At 37.3% G+C, this 15,906-nt stretch overlaps 1 long non-coding RNA gene across 1 annotated transcript in view; it reads left to right on the top strand.

Moving 5' to 3' along the window:
• LOC145540244 (uncharacterized) overlaps positions 1 to 15,906 on the top strand; it is a 41,443-nt gene that overhangs the window by 23,748 nt on the left and 1,789 nt on the right. The window contains exon 2 of the long non-coding RNA XR_014078223.1: positions 14,629 to 14,981. This is a non-coding gene — a long non-coding RNA (uncharacterized LOC145540244). The remainder of the gene's footprint in view (positions 1 to 14,628; positions 14,982 to 15,906) is intronic.

Below are 15,906 nucleotides of genomic sequence, written 5' to 3'. Positions count from 1 at the left end.
CATGTACTAATTTCCATGGCCTTTTTTATAATAAGAGATATTTTTCCCTCCTCCTCGTACTGAATTACTTTGCAAAACATCTTATATTACCTGCTAATGAATGTCACTTTACCAGAACTACTTCTAATTACAAAGCTCCCCACCACAGTATGACAGATGATCCTTTTTAATATGTTAATTTCTCCAGAACTTTTCTGAGGAGAGTATTTCTCCCCTCTCCCAATGTATTTTTCCATTCAATAAATATGTATTGTGTAGTCACTAAACATACAATATTGTGCAAAAGTTGGAGAGAGAGAAAATGAGATCAAGTCCTTGTCCCTGGAGAGATTCAATTATTGTAGAAGAAACAGATTAGAATCAAGTAAACAAAATATTAACAGATTTTTATTAATTATGTGAGCAATCAGAGACTGTGATAAAGACATCAGGTGAGCACAGTCTAGATAGGGTTGTCAGAAGAGGAGGTACCTTCTGGATTGAGATCCGAAAAATAGGATGGAATCAGCTATGCAAATAGTTGAGGAGAGACCCTTTTCATAACTAGGGTACAGCAGATGTAAGTCCCTACAAAGTCACAAACACTTGGCATGTTCTTGAAAGCATAGAAGGCTTATGAAATAAAAGCGCAAAGGAAAAGAGGAAAAATGGCATTATAGGTAAGATGGCGAAGGTCTACAGAGATCAATTCCATCAAGCTATGATAATGAGCTGATTTTATTCTAACTCCAAGAGGAAGCTACCAACGGACTTTTAAGGGGAGAGGGAGTACATTATAACCTGAATTCTGTTTTTAAAAATATATCTTCATTGCTTTATGGAGGTTGAGTTTTAGGGGAATAAGAATGAAGCAGGCAAATAAGGTAGGGTGCCCTTCCATTAGCTTATTCAAGCAATGCAAGTCAAGAAGAGAGACATTGCAGAGGGCAAAAAATAGAGCACGCTTAGATATATTATTTGAATGCAACAAACAGGAGTTCCTGACAGATTAAACATCAATGATAAGGAAAAGAAAAAGTCAAACATCATTGAACTATAACCTGCTCCTTGATCTCTATTATTACTGTTCTAAAGTAGTATAACCTCTCCGTGCCTTTGTTTCAACTTTAAAATGAGGAAATTTTTCTTACTTCATGAAGTTGTTACTAGTTTCATATTAATGTATAACAGGGATTTAGAACGTTTCTTGACATATAGTATCTGCTACATTAGTGTTAGCATCTATTAATGTTAAAATATATTATTATTATTAGTATGCTTTAGTCAGATCAAAGATGCCCTCTATTTTTCAGGTTTGTTTCAAAATTTCCTGTCTTTTCTTCGCTTCCCTGTGTTTCAGCACTGTTATGAAATTATTCTTTCCCAACTATCTTTTTTCTGACATTTCAATTTTGGTGTTTTCTTCCTAAGGATAATAGGAAGACAGATTAAGCCTGTATGCTCACTATACCATCTTGAATTGGGAGGTATTTATAATTTTTTTTATATTACTGAATGATATACACTACTCCTCAGCCCTGATGTGTAGGAAGTAAAAAAATATTCTGACCCAAGAAGTCAACACTCCCAGTAACTACATAGATTTATTTTTTTGGAAGCCATTCATCCTCACTCTAGTGAGAATGTGGGCTGATCTCCCAGGACTGGATTAATATTGACATAGCATTGAAAACAAGCAAAATTATATCCAATATATTCACAAAAGCTTGATGTGTGCAATAATTTTGAAAACAAACAGGCATCAGAACAAAGATTCAGGCATCAGAAAGAAAGTTTGAGTTTTGAGGTAAACATAGGGGTTGCCATAGGGCTGATGAAAATCAGAGAATTTGCAAAAGCTTCAGCACCAAGATGAGATCATCCGGTGGCATTGCAGGGGCAGTGGTCACCTGATGCTTCTGAGTCTGGATTTTTTTTCACTCTTATATTTTTACTTTGAAATGTTTATATGAGTACAGCGAAACTAAATTTTAGAGACACTGAATGTCATTTGGATATCATTTGTTGTTGTTGTTCAGAAGCTAAGTCCTGTCTGACTCTGCAACCTCACGGGCTACAGCATGCCAGGCTCCTCTATCCTCTACCATCTCCCAAAGTTTGCTCACATTCATATTTACTGAATTAGTGATACTCTCTAACCGACTCAACCCCGTCTTTTTTTGCTCTCAAACTTTGGATCAGTCTATTTCAATGAGTCAGCTCTCTGCATCAGGTGGCCAAAGTATTGGAGCTTCAGTAGCAGTACTTCTAATGAATATTCAGGGTTGATTTCCTTTTGGGGTGACTAGGTTGATCTCCTTGCAGTCCAAGGGGCTCTCAAGAGTCTTCTCCAGCACCACAACTCAAAAGCATCAATTTAGCATATTTTAATTTCATGGCTGCTATCTCCATTGGCAATTATTTTAAAGCCCAGGAAAAGAAAATTTGTCACTGTTTCCATTTTCTCCCCTTCTATTTGCCATTAAGTGATGGGACCGGGTGCCATAATCTTAGTTTTTTGAATATTGAGTTTTAAGGCAGCTTTTTACTCTCTTCTTTGACCCTCATCAAGAGATTCTTTAGTTCCTCTTCATTTTCTGCCATTAGAGTGGTATCACCTGCGTATCTGAGGTTGTTAATGTTTCTCCTGGCAATGTTGATTCCAGCTTTTGATTTATCCAGCCTGACATTTCACATAATGTACTCTGCATAAAAGTTAAAGAAACAGGATGACAATATACAGCTTTGTCATACTCCCTTCTCAATCTTAAACCAGTCCGTTGTTCCATGTCTGATTCTAACTGCTGACTCCTGACCTGCATGCAGGTTTCTCAGAAGACAGGTTAAGATATTCTGCTACTTCTGTCTCTTTAAGAATTTTCACAGTTTGTTGTGATCCACGCAGTCAAAGGCTTTAGTGTAGTCAATGAAGCAGAAGTAGATGTTTTTCTGGAACTCCCTTGCTTTATCCATGATCCAACATATGCAGCCAATTTGAGGTCTGGTTGGTTTGCCTTTTCTAAACCCAGCTTGCATGTCTGGAAATTCTCCATTCACAAAGTGCTGAAGTCTTGCAATACTTTCCCTTTTGATTTTTCTGGAAGCATAACACCTCCTTTGTTTACAGTTTTGGCTGCACTCGTTTCAACTAATACTGCATCAAAGAGAGGAAGAAACTTTTTAAATGCCTGTCCTCCAGGACACCACTATCACAGTTCGTACTCTGCTCTCAAGCTGTCACTGCAAGGAAAGACCCTGCAGTCCTGCCGTCCAGGGTCTGGAGACTAGACTGCCCAGGGAGCAAGCACGCACTCCCACCTTGCTGCCCTCCCCTAAAAGGGGTGGCCCCACCAGCATGCACCATGGTTCACTGCCTGGACTTTGCACAGGAGTCTGAAGGCAGAGGGAGAGGTGGAAGAAGGGAGGACCTCTTTCTAGGCTTTTCCAGGCCTCTGGTGAGGTGAAAGTGCTAGAGTCTGGGTTTTGATGCACAAGTTAGTCAGCCTTACTTCAAATGCCTGCTATGGCATATATTTTATCATACTCTGCATCCCAGATATCCTTGGTCAGTGCTTAATGCGGTATCTCATCTGATATTTTATTATCATTTCTAGCCTCTGTTATGGTATTATTTTGAGTTTCTTTTTCCCAGATCCAATCCCATACTATCCTGCTTCAGGTTAATACATCTAGTGGTATCTGGAAACCTCATATTACAGCAAAAAAGCACAACAAAACAAGGTATTCCCAGAATATTAGCACATTCACACTGTTGTATGTGAAACTGGCATTCCATAAAGCTTGTCACTTAGACTGAAACCTCTCAAGCCAAAGCTGCCTTTTCTAGTTCAACATATGGTCTTATTTTGCTTCATGTACCATGTACACTGGTATTCTGCAGCTGTTGGTTATTATTGTATTCTATAAATGTCAAATAGATTAAGTTGGCTGAAAATGTTTGAATAGTCTATATCCTTATTGGATTTTTTCATCTGTTTTATCATTTATTGGGACTGCTAACGTTTCCAACTATATATTTATTTATATTTCTCCCTTTACTCCTGTTAGTTTTTACTTCATATATAGTGAAAGTGTATTTTTGGATATATACACATTTAGAATTATTTTGTCTTCCTGGTGAATTGACAGCATAAAATTTCAACATTATGAAATGCTTATGTTTACTTCTGACAATACTTCATGCTTGAAGTCTATATTCTCAATATCAATAGACACTATTTTTATGATTAGCATTTTGATGCTATTTTCCTATCTTTTTAAACTAGCTGTGATATTGTATGTAATGACCATCTTTTGGATCTTGCTTTGTTATACAATCTGATAATCTGTGTTTTAATTAAGCAGCTTTACCTAATTACAATGAATATAGTTTGTGGTTGACTATAAGACTACTGTTTTGCCAACTGTTTTCTGTTTGAACTATTTCTATTCTTTGTTCCATGCTTCCTCTTTTCCTGCCTTCTCTTTGAATGTATGCCTTTATTTCAGGTTCCATTTTACCTCCCTGACTTACGTTTTTGTTCCTGTTTGCTCTGAAGATGACAATATGTTTTATGTAATTTATCATATGTGAAACGAATTGCCAGTCCAGGTTCAATGCATGATGCAGGGTGCTTGGGGCTGGTGCACCAGGATGACCCAGAGGGATGGGATGGGGAGGGAGGTGGAAGGGGGATTCTGGAAGGGGAAAACATGTACACCCATGGTGGATTCATGTCAATGTATGGCAAAACAAATACAATATTATAAAATTTAAAAATAGAAAAATAAACTAATTTAATATTAAAAATAATAATAATAAATTATTACTGTCCACTACAAGCATTTCACTTACAATTTTTGAATATTGCAGCAATATATTGATAATTAAATTTACTACTCCCACACAATCTTTTGTGCTACTTTGAAATGCATTCAATTTACACATGTGTTTTAAATCAAACAGTACATTTATTATTTTCACTTTAAATAAGTATCCCTTACTTAAGTAATTTAAAAAGTAAAAAAAAAGTATTTTATAATCTATTACATATTTATCAGTTCTGCCTTTCTTCATTCCTTTGTGCAAATCATGCTTCACCAATATCAAGGACCCCCTTTACCATTTCTTATGGTACAGGTGGGCTTCCCTGGTGGCTCAAATGGTAAAGAATCTGCCTGCAATTCTGGAGACCCAGGTTTGGGAAGATCCCCAGGGAAGGGAATGGCAACCCACTCCAATATTCTTGCTTGGATAATTCCATGGACAGAGGAGCCTGGTGGGGGGCAGTCCATTGGTTTACAAAGATTTGGACACAACTGAGCAACTAACACACACATAGTACAAGTATGCGGGTGATGAATTCTCATAACTTTCATCTGAAAATGCCTTTATTTGACTTCTATTTTTAAACAATAACAATCCTGTGTTTAAAATTCTAGTCTGAGATTTTTTTCTTTCAACATTGAAGAAAAAATGGCCCATTGTCTTATGGCTTATATTTTGACGAAAAATCACTCCCCCAGGAATCTTAATAATCTTTTTTGCTCTGTTGCTTTCAATTTTTTCTCTTTTTTTGGTTCTTGTGGGGAGAGAGAAAATTAGCCAAGATGACATGATCAGACTCTCTCGCCCCAGGTTTTGTAGGTAATGACTGTGTAACAGCTGAGATTATTTATAGCATTGCACTTGCCCATCACGAGGTACTCTCTAGGTCACGGGCTACTTTATGCTGCATGCATATGTGAGTTCGACCTAGAAAGCGGTGTTATTACTGCTGTGTCAAGGCTGTGTCAGTTGGGTCAGTCACGAGAGGAGTGAATATAGCATGCTTGCTGCTATGGCTGCTAATGCCAGCCAGGAGAGAATGAACCTCAGTTCCAACAATTCCTTGAGTTTTCCTCCAGCTTCCCCATTTTCGCCTTGTCTACCGCAGGTCCAGCAAACAATGTGAACAGCAAGACAACCGGCGTCATGAACGAGATCAGCAATACAGTTCTCAGCAAAAGAACAACGATTTCCATAAGTTTGGTTTTCTTTGTGTTTATCCTAACTGTGCTTCACAGTTTTGAGAGTTGACATTTTTCATAATAGTTGGAAAATTTTCTGCCATTATTTCCTCAAATAGTTTTCTGTTCCAACCTCTCTCCTTTATTCTGTAATCTGTAATCCCAAATTATGCTGTATATATACTAGATTATATTACCTGATATTGTCTCATAGTTCACTAATGATTTTTCAGCCTTTTCTCTTTCTATGCTTCAGTTTGGATAGTTTCTGTTAAGATTATTCTGTCTTCAAGTTCTTGAAGCTTAATAATCTTTACTTCTTGGGTTTTCCACCTGTTGTTAAACTCATCCATTAAACTTTTCATTTTAGGTTTTATATTTTTCAGGTCAAGTATTTCCAATTCTTTACTGATATCCCCCATCTATGTACTATGTTCATATATTTCTATAAAATTTAAGAACATATCTATGATCTATCTAAAGTCTTTGTCATAATTTCAAGATCTCTATCACCTTGCTGTATGTTTCCATACATTTTTTATCCTGGTTTTGAATCATATCTCCTTGCTTCTTCATATGTCTAGTAATATTTTATCATATGATGCACATTGCACATGCTATATTGTTGATAATATAGGTTTTGTTGCCTTGTTTTGATTTGTTAGAGAATTACTTTATTAGCACATCAACTCCATTTTTTTGGTCCTGTTTTTCAGGTTTCTTAGAACTCCAATGTCTTAGTTGGGCTCTCACTTCAACTTAGAATCTTAGTTCATCTCGTAGCTCCCCCTTATCTATTATTTGCAAAATCGATAGACAGAGAATCATCCTGAACATGAATTGCTTAACATTTCATGGAATAATCAACACAATTCCTATGAAGATTTCTGGATCCCCTTCTCTGAGCAGCTTCCTCCTTTCTGGTCTGCCTGAAACCTAGATATTTTCTCAGTAACTCTAAATTCTCATCTCTCTCTTCTTAGCTCAGCAAAATGTTCTGCTTAATGTAGGCTCCACTTCCCTGCACTGAGGTTCAGAAGCTCCTCCAAGCGGAAAAATCAATGCAATTCTAGGCCTAATCCCATGCGTTCTTCTTGTGTGTGGAATCACAGATGTATATTGTCTATTGCTCAGTGTCTGAAACCAGTTGCTTCATATAGTTTTCTCAGATTTCTTTTTTTTTTTTTTTTCTGTAGTTGGAGAACTTATCTGAAACTAGGAACTTGATCATGGATTAGAGAAGTCCTAGAGCTACTCTTTCACCTTATTTATCTCAGGATCTTTGTAAAGTATAAAATACCTTGTTCTTTTTATGTTTGAGCCATTTTGTTATACATAACACCTCCTTATAATAGTCAATAAATGTTTTCCTGGTCTTAAATGTTCACTTATTGAAAGATTTAACTCCTAGTTTATAGACTTCTGGTTTACTCCTGTGTTATCAATATCTTAAAAGATATCAATGTCCATCTAGTGACATAAAACATCGTCAGCTCTTTGATACATTTCTCTTCAAAGGCTTTTTATATTTCTTCAGATCTATGACTCTTTTTTATAGTTACCCTCTGGATTTTGTCATCATTTGAAATAAATTTTACCTCTTCAATGATAAATTCAGACAACTATGTCTTCAAAACAGACTTTTATTCTTTTTACTCAGTTACTCCCAGATCTTCAGTCATTTGACTTCTGTAGGACCTCTAATGTGCACATATTTATATCAATTGTCTCCCTATCATTTCCTTCTGAGTTAATTTCTTTTGCTGTGCATCAGATTCCATTTCAACAACGTTCTTGCCAAAACCCTCAGCAATCACATTTACTTGACTCCTTGCACCCTACCGCACCAAAACAAAACAAAACAAAATATGACACTTGGCTTCCATCTATTCATCTTCTCTGTTGTAGGCTGCTAAGTGTTGGACAAAAATAGCACCTTACTCAGATTAGTGACACTGAAATTTGTGATTCACAGCTTCCCATGAGACTTCAATTTGCCACAATACAACAGTGTTTCTTTTGTTTTGCTCCTTTCCCATTTACCACAGAAACTATGTCAAATATATTTACTTTCTTTTTATACCTGACTCTTTCACTCACTATCTCATTCTTAATCAATGTCCTTCTCTGATGGTAGTCATCAACTGATAAATTTTTCAATTCCTACCACCAAACAGACCAATAATAGCACTCACCCTGCCCATCTCTCCTGCAACAATGAAACGTGTCCGTTCTGCCCGAGTTTGTGAAATGCATTCTCACTATCTCTGTCTTGTCGAAGATTCTCCCTCTAGTGGCTTCTTTTTGTTAGAATCTAAATATATTCAAGTCTCTCTTCCCAGAAGTCTCTTTTAACCCCAGGTCCCTCTTTGTTGTTTTTGTTCAGTCTTAAGTTGTGTCCAACTCTTTGAGACCCCATGGACTGTAGCATGCCAAGCTTCTCTGTCCTCTACTACCTCCCAGAGTTTTCTCAATTCATGTCCATTGAGTCAGTGATACTATATTATTTCTTTCCTCTTGCTTATAGAGAGACTCCAGAGACAGATTATCTCTGTGTGTATTCCAGATCTCCCACTTATTAGTTAGTTACAGTTAATGTAATGTTTTTAGCAACTCATTTAATCTGACTGTGATTTCCTCCTCTATAATACCACATAAGATAGACTGAATACATATATATGTGAATATATATATATAGCATTTGTAAATGCCTGGAAGATAAACTGCTTAATCAGTCTTGGATATTATAATTCTAAATATTAGTAAGCCAAACTTCATGAGAAGACTGAATACAAGTTGTGTTTACTTTTTTATCTCTGTCTTAGCACTCAGGACTCAGCAATCCAGCAGCCAATTTTTATTTTGATGAAAGCCTTTTACTTCAAAAATAAAATTCTCTCCAAAGAATTTCATCTGAATAAGAGTGGTGATCCATCTTCAAAGTCCACTGAAATCAAATGGAAACTTGGAAAGGATTTGATGAAATGATCAAGTCAAACACAGAATCAAGCCAGCAGGAAGAGATAGCATCAGGAACCAGAAAGCTTTTTATCTGGTTTACTGATCATTCTGATGCAGCTGCAGATGAGTTAGGAGAGGTCATCAAAGATGATATTTGGCCAAATCTGTTACAGTACTGCTTGGTTCCTGACATGGATGATGAGGAAGGGGAAGGAGAAGAAGATGATGACGACGATGAAGAGGAAGAAGGATCGGAAGATATTGATGAAGAAGGGGATGAGGATGAGGGAAGGTGAAGAAGATAACTGATGGAACACTGATGGATTCCAACCTTTTTAAATTTTCTCCAGTCCCTGGGAGCAAGTTGCAGTCTTTTTCTTTTTTTTTCCTGCTCCTCTTGTGCTCAGTTGCCCTGTTTTTGAGGTCTCTTTTTTCCTTTATACAATGGTTTACAACTTATTTGGGGGGAAAATATCTTCAGCAGAATTCAATGGGAAAAGAATCTCTACCCATTTCTTTTCCAAATTCATTTTTATCCCTTCTTTTCTAAACAAAAACTTTATGGGATCAACACCACCATGCTCTGTGGGGGTGGGGAGGGGGAAGAGAGAAACCTCCTGCTCCCTTAGCTCTGCTGGAAACCAGAGGGTGCTAGACTTGGTGCAGCAGTGCTTGGAATTCTAGCTTTTTTCCTCCTTTCTCTATATATTGGGCTCAGAGATAACACTGTGTCTCTATGTGAATATGGACAGTTAGCATTTACCAACATGTATCTGTCTACTTTCTCTTGTTTAAAAAGAGAGAGAGAAAAAAAAAAAAACCTTTAAAAACTGGGGTTATAGAAGGTCAGCAAATGGCCGGTTTGAGATGTCTGAGTGGGTTAAGTGGGCATTTTGACAACATGGCTTCTCCTTTGGCATGTTTAATTGTGATGTTTAATGGACATCCTTGCAGTTTAAGATGATGCTTTTAAAACAAAATTCTTTCCTAATGATGACTTGAGCCCTGCCACTCAATGGGAGAATCAGCAGAGCCTGTAGGATCTGATTTGCAGTTGACATTCTCTACTGTAATTTTGTTCCTGTTTATTTTTAAATTTTTCTTTTTGTTTTACTGGAAAAGAAAGATGATGCTCAGTTGTAAATGTTAAAAGTGTACAAGTTGCTTTGTTACAATAAAACTAAATGTGTACTTGCATGCGCGCGCGCGCGCGCACACACACACACACACACACACACACACACACACACACACACACACAGAGCAGATTAGCCGGGCTACCCATTTTCCATGTTTTCTCCCTGTTTGACTGAGAACATCTCCTGAGGGATCATTTCTTCAAGTTGACTGTGGACAGATAGGGTGGGCTTGAGAAACCTCCAAAGTAGAGCGTGGCAGGTGTTAGAAGATCATCAGCATGCACTGGGAACACATATGGGAAACCAAATCTAATCACTGACACTCCTTTAATATTCCTCTCCTGTGTAACTCTAAGTTCTTTATCACCTTTGTCTTGTTAATTAGCACATCTTAGTGTGAGAAATTACAATTAAACAGTAAGTCACTATTGCCATGTGCCTAGTTCAACACGGTTTCCCTAAAACCTGGCCCTGAGTAGATACTTCCTGTACCTTTTGACTGAAATCTCTTTTGTTGAATGGGTATTTTATGTTTGGTAGCAGTAATTACATACTTTAAAGATTAATCAAGATACTGTAGACTTTGATTTCTTGCTTTCTGCCTCATTCAGGTAGAAAGATTGGTATTTGGAAATGACTTTACAGTAAGGTCCAAGTCACTGTTTGAAATATCAAAAAGTAATTGTTAAAACATGGTTTTCTTACACTGTGTAACCTGTATCATTTCTTTATCATTAACCTTCCATCCTGAAAATTTGTTTCAAACACTTCCTTCAAATGCTCACATTTGAGAAATGCCAGAAGACAAACATTTATGCTATAAAATAAGTAGAAATGTCATTTTTAATATGTTCCAAGTGTTTGGTACTTGTACAAATTGGGTCTAATTGTATCATCTGGTGAGATTTCCTCTGCAAAGATAACTAATTGGAATGGCATGATTGTAACAGTGAGTTCTGGGTGAAATAACCAGACATTTCCAGTCTGAATGAATGGCTTTTGTGTCAAACATTGAAAAGCTGAACCATTATATGCTGTTTCCAGATTTATGTTGCCCAAATGGAGTTAAGTTATCTTGTTTTTCTTCACAGCTTTCATTTTTTAAATTAATTTATTTATTTTAATTGGAGGCTAATTACTTTACAATGTTGTAGTGGTTTTGCCATACACTAACATGAATCAGGATGGGTATACATGTGTTCCCATCCTGAACTCCCTTCCACCTCCCTCCCCATCCATTTAGCAGGAAAAGTCATCACTTCCTTCCTCGGCACCAAATTTATCATGGGTCCTGTAACCAAAAGGATCAAGTCCGTTTTCTCTACTCTAAAAATATTAATGCAAACATTTGTCTGTTTCTCACTTTTTATACCTTGATGGTAACATTAAATTTATATTTAGAAGTTCTAGTTATTTCTAAGTGCCAATCACCACGTTTGGTATTTCACACATAATACCATTAATTTAGCCCTTACTGAAAATGAGATAATTATACATATAGAAAGAGATTTAGATTGAAAAATTTATGTGAAGCCAGTAGAGATGTAACTAGCATGTGATTCAAGTCTAATTCAAAGTCAGGACCCTCACCCTCTACATTGTGCTGATTTTTCCATCCTTCCTCTAAAGCCAAAATTTCTTCAGGTACTAATAAAGAGCATCTGACTATAGTCTTGATATTACTCTGTTTCACAGATGAAAAAACTGAGGTCAGTTCAGTTGTTCAGCCAGGTTTGACTCTTTACAAACCCATGGACTATAGCACGCCAGGCTTCCCTGTCCATAACCAACTCCTGAAGTTTGCTCAAACTCATATCCATCGAGTCGGAGATATCATCCAACCATCTCATCCTCTGTTGTCCCCTTCTCCTCTTGCCTTCAATCTTTTCCAGCATCAGGGTCTTTTCCAATGAGTCAGTTCTTCACATCAGGTGGCCAATATATGGAAGCTTCAGCTTCAGCATCAGTCCTTCCAATGAATATTCAGGACTGATTTCTTTAGAATAGACTGGCTTGATCTCCTAGAAGTTCAAGGTACTTTCAATAGTCTTCTCCAAATCCACAGTTCAAAAGCATCATTTCTTCAGCACTCAGCTTTCTTTATGGTCAAACTTTCACATTCATACATGACTACTGCAAAAACCATAGCTTTGACTAGAAGGACCTTTGTCAGCAAAGTAATTTCTCTGCTTTTTAATATGTTGTCTAGGTTGGTCATAGCTTTTCTTCCAAGGAGCAAGTATCTATTAATTCATGGCTGCAGTCACCATCTGCAGTGATTTCAGAGACCAAGAAAATAAAGTCTATCACTGTTTCCATTGTTTCCCCATCTCTTTGCTATGAAGCGATGGGACTGGATGCTATGATCTTCATTTCTTGAATGCTGAGTTTTAAGCCAAATTTTTCACTCTCCTCTTTCACTTTTATCAAGGGGCTCTTTAGTTTCTCTTTGTTTTCTACCATAAGAGTGGTGTCATCTGCATATCTGAGGTTATGGATATTTCTCTGAGCAATCTTCATTACAGCTTGTGTTTCATCCTGCCTGGCATTCACATGATGTACTCTGCATAGAAGTTAAATAAGTGGGGTGACAATATACAGTCTTGACATACTCCTTCCCAATTTGGAACCAGTCCATTGTTCCATGTCCAGTCCTAACTGTTGCTTCTTGACCTGCATACACATTTCTCAAGAGGCAAGTAAGGTGGTCTGGTACTCCCATCTCTTGAACAATTTTCCACAGTTTGTTGTGATCAACACCATCAAAGTCTTTGGTGTAGTCAATAAATCAGAGGTAGAGGTTTTTCTGGAACTCTCTTGCTTATTTGATGATCCACAGATGTTCACAATTTAATCTCTAGTTCCTGTACCTCTTCTAAATTCAACTTAAAAACCTGAAATTTCATGGTTCATGTACTGTTGAAGCCTCTCATGGAGAATTGTAAACATTACTTTGTTAGTGTGTGAGATAAGTGCAATTGTGCAGTAGTTTGAACATTCTTTGGCATTGCCTTTCTTTGAGATTGGAATGAAAACTGACCTTTCCCAGTCCTGTGGCCACTGCTGAGTGTCCAAATTTGCTGGCATATTGAGTGCAGCACTTGCACAGCACCATCTTTTAGGGCTTGACAGAGTTCATCTGGAATTTCATCACCTCCACTAGCTTTGTTCATAGTGATGCTTCCTAAGACCCCCTTGACTTCGGACTCCAGGATGTCTGGCTTTAGGTGAGTGATCACACTATCATGGTTATCTGGGTCATGAAGATCTCTTCTGTATAGTTCTTCTGTGTATTCTTTCCACCTCTTCTTAATATCTTCTGCTTCTATTAGGTCCATAGCATTTCTTTTTTTTTTTTTTAAATAAATTTATTTATTTTAGTTGGGGGCTAATTACTTTACAATATTGTAATAGTTTTTGCCCTACATTGACATGAATCAGCCATGGGTTTACATGTGGTCCCCTTCTTGGACCCCCCACCCACCTCCCTCCCCATCCCATCCCTCTGGGTCATCCCATTGCCCTGGCCCTGAGCATTTGTCTCATGCATCGAACATGGAATGGTGTTCTGTTTCACATATGATAATATACATGTTTCATTGCTATTCTCCCAGAACGTCCTGCCCTCACCTTCTCCCTCAGAGTCCATAAGACTGTTCTATGCATCTGTGTCTCTTATTCTGTCTCGCATATAGGGTTATCATTACCATCTTTCAAATTCCATATATATATGCATTAGTATACTGCACTGCTGGGCATACACACCAAGGAAACCAGAATTGAAAGAGACGCGTGTACCCCAATGTTCATCACAGCACGGTTTACAATAGCCAGGACATGGAAGCAACCTAGATGTCCATCAGCAGACGAATGGATAAGGAAGCTGTGGTACATATACACAATGGAATATTACTCAGCCATTAAAAAAATACATTTGAATCGGTTCTATTGAGATGGATGAAACTGGAGCCCATTATACAGAGTGAAGTAAGCATTTCTGTCTTTTATTGAGCCCATCTTTGCATGAAATTTCCCTTGGTATCTGTAATTTTCATGAAGAGACCTCTAGTCTTTCCCATTCTATTGTTTTCCTCTATTTCTTTGCACTGACCATTGAGGAAGGCTTTCTTATCTCTCCTTGTTATTCTTTGGAACTCTCTAATAACATGTGTTTATCTTTCCTTTTCTCCTTTACCTTCCACTTCTCTTCTTTTCTTAGCCTTTCTCCTCAGACAATCATTTTGCCTTTCTGCATTTCTTTTTCTTGTATCTGCTACTGTGGACAAGCATCCCCGAGAGGAAATGGAGTAGCCATCATAGCCAACAAAAGAATCTGAAATGCAGTACTTTGTTGCAATCTCAGAAATGACAGAATGATCTATGTTTGTTTCCAAGGCAAACCATTCAATATCACAGTAATCCAAATCTATGCACTGATCACTAACTGAAGTTGAATGGTTCAATGATGACCTCCAAGACTTTCTATAACTAACACACACTCCCCCTCCGCCCCCCATCAAAAATGTCCTTTTCATCATAGGGGACTGGAATGCAGAAGTAGGAAATTAGGAGATACCTGGAGTAACAAGGCAAGTTCGGCCTGGGAGTACAAAATGGAGCAGGACGAAGGCTATCAAAGTCTTGCCAAGAGAACACACTGGTCATAGAAAACACCCTCTTCCAACAACACACGAGACAACTCTACACATGGACATCACCAGCTGGCCAATACTGAAATCAGATTGATTATGTTCTTTGCAATCGAAGATGGAGAAGTTCTATACAGTCAACAAAGACAAGACTGGGAGCTGACTGTGACACAGATCATGAATTCCTTGTTGCAAAATTCAGACTTGAATTGAAGAAAGTAGAAAAATACGGTGGACCATTCAGGTATGAACTAAATATAACCTCTTACAATTATACAGTGAAATTGACAAATAGATTCAAAGGATTAGATCTGATAGACAGAGTGTCTGAAGAACTATGGATGGAGGTTCATGACATGGTACAGGAGGCAGTGATCAAAACCATCCCCAAGAAAAAAGAAATGTATATATAATTTAGGATAGAAATTGAATAACATTTTATGGAATAAAAATTATAAGATTTGAATTACTTCATAAAAAATCTTATTGGATTCTGACCAGCATTCTTATTTAATGATAATTTTGTACCTTGATTGATTTTTCTATCATATTGGTAACTCTTTCTACCTTGGTAACATATGCAAAAAAATGACAGGTGCTTTTGTATCTCCATCAGCATCATAAAACTCAGTTGTAGTTTTGCAACATAAAAAGGGAGCTGATCTGAAAGGCAGGCAATGATTGTGTTGAGAATATTGGAATAAAATAGTTTGCTGTAGAGAAATCAAGATAAAGGATCTAATTATGCAATTTTTATCTACATTGTATCTGCATCTATGTGTTGAGGAAGCATATAATGCAAAAAAAACTTAAGAAGGTAATAACCACAATCATAAGCTAAAATTATTAAGTGCTTACTTTGAGAAAGATAGTTCTAAAAGCCTTGTGAATATCAATTCACTTGATCCTCATACCAGCCTATGGAATAAGCGCCAATAATTGACCCCATTTTACTGATAGGCACAGAAATACTGATTAATTTTCTGAAGGTCACACAATCAATAAGGGCAAAGTCAGAATTTAAATCCAGGAAGTTTGGCTCCAAAGTCCACATTTAATGGAGAAGAACAAACTTGACTAGCTCTAACTTTAGAGCTCCTTTGCCTGTGCTTAGTCACGCTGGCTCTGCAACTTTGTCTAGTCAAACAGTAAAAGAATGTTCCCTATAG

Source organism: Giraffa tippelskirchi, chromosome 3, assembly GCF_054371585.1.
Source record: "Giraffa tippelskirchi isolate mGirTip1 chromosome 3, T2T-mGirTip1v1.2.pri, whole genome shotgun sequence".
Taxonomy (NCBI): Eukaryota; Metazoa; Chordata; class Mammalia; order Artiodactyla; family Giraffidae; genus Giraffa; species Giraffa tippelskirchi.
This window is presented reverse-complemented; position numbering and strand designations above follow the sequence as displayed.